The following is a 2,648-nucleotide window of genomic DNA, read 5'->3' on the forward strand; positions in this document are numbered from 1 at the left end:
GCAAAACAAACAATTAAAAATTATGTGATGGAATGACAAAGTTTTGTTATATATATTTTGCCACATTAAAAAAAGAAAATAAGGATCTATCTATTTGTCTGGTCTGAGAGAGAGAAGGAGAGAGAGGAAAGTATTTGTGATTATATTCCCCATCGAAATGTAGAACGAAATGTAGACCACTTATATGCCATTCTGTGATCGGAGCATTTACAAATAGCAATGCCAGTTAAAATACTAGTACAAACAAAAACACATTATATTTTTAATAAATAATTTACTTTTTTTTTTTTTTCAGGTGAGGCCACCTTTGATTGACCTCACAGATTGCAAGGACCTCGTCAGCTTACAATCCCTTATTTTTTATTTTTTACACCTACAGCGCCTGGTCTTCCTAGGTGGTCTCCCATCCAAGTACTAATACTAACCAGGCCTGACCCTGCTTAGCTTCCGAGATCAGACGGGATTGGGCTTATTCAGGGTAGCATGGCCATAGACAAATAACGAACTTTTAAAATTGAAGGATGAAGGTAGCTTGATGAAAGGGGAAGTAAAGATAGATTGAAGCTGCTGAGTTCAGGCAACAAAGACAAAATGATTAAGACTAGGCAGAAAGTGTAATAACACTCCCACCACCTCTAGCGAGGCTGGCACTTGGGCGCACAGGTCTAGAAACCCAAATTTGTTCTCTCTCTCCAGAGTTCTCAAATTTGAACCATGTTCACAAACACACCAGAAATGGAAATACACAAAACTCTCAAACTAGCTGAAAATTCCTATGAGCCAGCCCAGCCCATCATTTCTCTTTAGGCAAAGCTCTACAGAAAATCTAAATTTTAAATTTCTTTTTGGACATGGATTCAGAGGAAAGGGAGATGGTTTGATGAATTTAGCTCTGAGAGTTGGAAGCATTCTTCTGCAAAAACGGGACAGACACACCAAGCAAACCAAATGTTTGTAGCCCACGGATAGAGCTTGTACCTCATGCCCAGCGGGAGGTGGGCACTGCTTGTGGTGGCCACATGGGCTTTCCTTATGCTTCCATGGTAGATCACTCTCCCGTTTTTGAAAGGCACATCTTTTCCTGTTCACATTAATATTTTCAATCAGATTAAAGTTAACTCTTGCTGTGAAATGAAAGGATATTGGGAAATTGCTCAAAATCCTTAGAAATCAAATAGGGAAGATAAACAAATAATGAAAAATATGGAGAATTATCAAAGCTGGGTAATGGGAAGTGTTCTTTACCATTCTCTTTGTTTTAGTGTGCGTTTGAATAGTTAAAAAAATTTTTTTAATTACCTCTTGATATTCTGGTGCTAGTCTGTTTCTCTTAGTATATTGCATTAGTCATACGCTCTAAATCCCACTTCTGGCATTTGCTAACTGAGATCTTGAACAAGTTGACCTATTTGGGCCAGTTTCCTCAATTGTAAAATGCTGGTACTAATGAAACCTACCTCATATGGTTTTTGTAAAGTTAAAAGGAGATCATGCATGGAAAGTGCTTGACAGTATCTGGCATATAGTAATTAATAAATACTAGCTTTTTTTATTATCCATCATGTATTGATTCTAGAGTTTAACTCTGCGGGCAATATAATATGCTCTCCAATTTGAACTCACAAGCCAACTACAAGCTCATTCCTACACCCATAGACACAGAGACAAACACTGCTTGTTCACCAAAATGTTTTCTTCTGTATCTTGCTGAAATCTCTTTAGTTAATCAGATAAAGGCATCCACCCTCCCCAATTCCCCTAATCTCCATCCCAACAATATCAAAGAGAATTGTTTACTCAGTCCCTCCTTCTTCCCCTCCATGGTCAATTCCACTAACCTCAAATGCAGACTCAATGCTTCACAGGTGTATCTTCCCCCAGGCAGATTAAAATAGACTACAGCTCTCTTCTTTGTTCATCTGAAAACAAGAAGCCAAAGAAATTTAACAAAATAAGCTTTGGCATTCAGCTCTTACTTCAGAAAGTTAAAATTACTTTCTGAAGGGTAAGGAATTCTGATTTACATCTATTCTGAATCACCCACAGAAATGATTCTTTTTAAAAAAAAAAAAAACCTTTGCTATTTAGGTCTATGATAATTATTAGCATTTGAAAAAGGTGATTCTGTTGAGTCATACTTAGAACTACAAACTCTAAATTTGTGACTCGGTCTGGACAGATGCAAACGGAAGCTTAATGGTTTAAAATGTTAAAGAAACACGAGAAATATTGTTTTTACTTTACTGATTTGTTGAGTTTTTTCAGGTTTCCCAATTGGATATTATTTTCCCAATCAAATCTATGAACTCAAGTACATCAATGCTACCATAATAATTCAGCCACTGTCCATTTCTTCCATCTGTATATGTCTCCCTACTGGCTGGAACTAACTGTAATGCTAACCAGTTTGGTGTAGAAGGCTGGCCAGGAGCACGTGGGTTATGCCCAGGGCCTACAGGGCAGAATTCAAGTCAAGAGGCAACAGTTTTGTACCACTAAATGCAAATGCCATTTGAAACCTGGTCTCCCACTCCCTCTGCCACACTGATGTGCCCCCATAAACCACTGGATGTCTGATGCAAACTCACTCCTGTTTCTCCCAAATAAGCCTTGTATATAAATAACTAACTCCCAGGTTGCCCTCTAAC

At 37.9% G+C, this 2,648-nt stretch overlaps 1 pseudogene; it reads right to left on the bottom strand.

The window, feature by feature from the left end:
• Positions 1–370: 370 nt before the first annotated feature.
• On the bottom strand, positions 371–495 carry LOC120587815 (uncharacterized; annotated as a pseudogene).
• Between the last annotated feature and the right edge of the window lie 2,153 nt (positions 496–2,648).

This window comes from Pteropus medius, unplaced genomic scaffold (assembly GCF_902729225.1).
Source record: "Pteropus medius unplaced genomic scaffold, Ma_sr-lr_union100, whole genome shotgun sequence".
Taxonomy (NCBI): Eukaryota; Metazoa; Chordata; class Mammalia; order Chiroptera; family Pteropodidae; genus Pteropus; species Pteropus medius.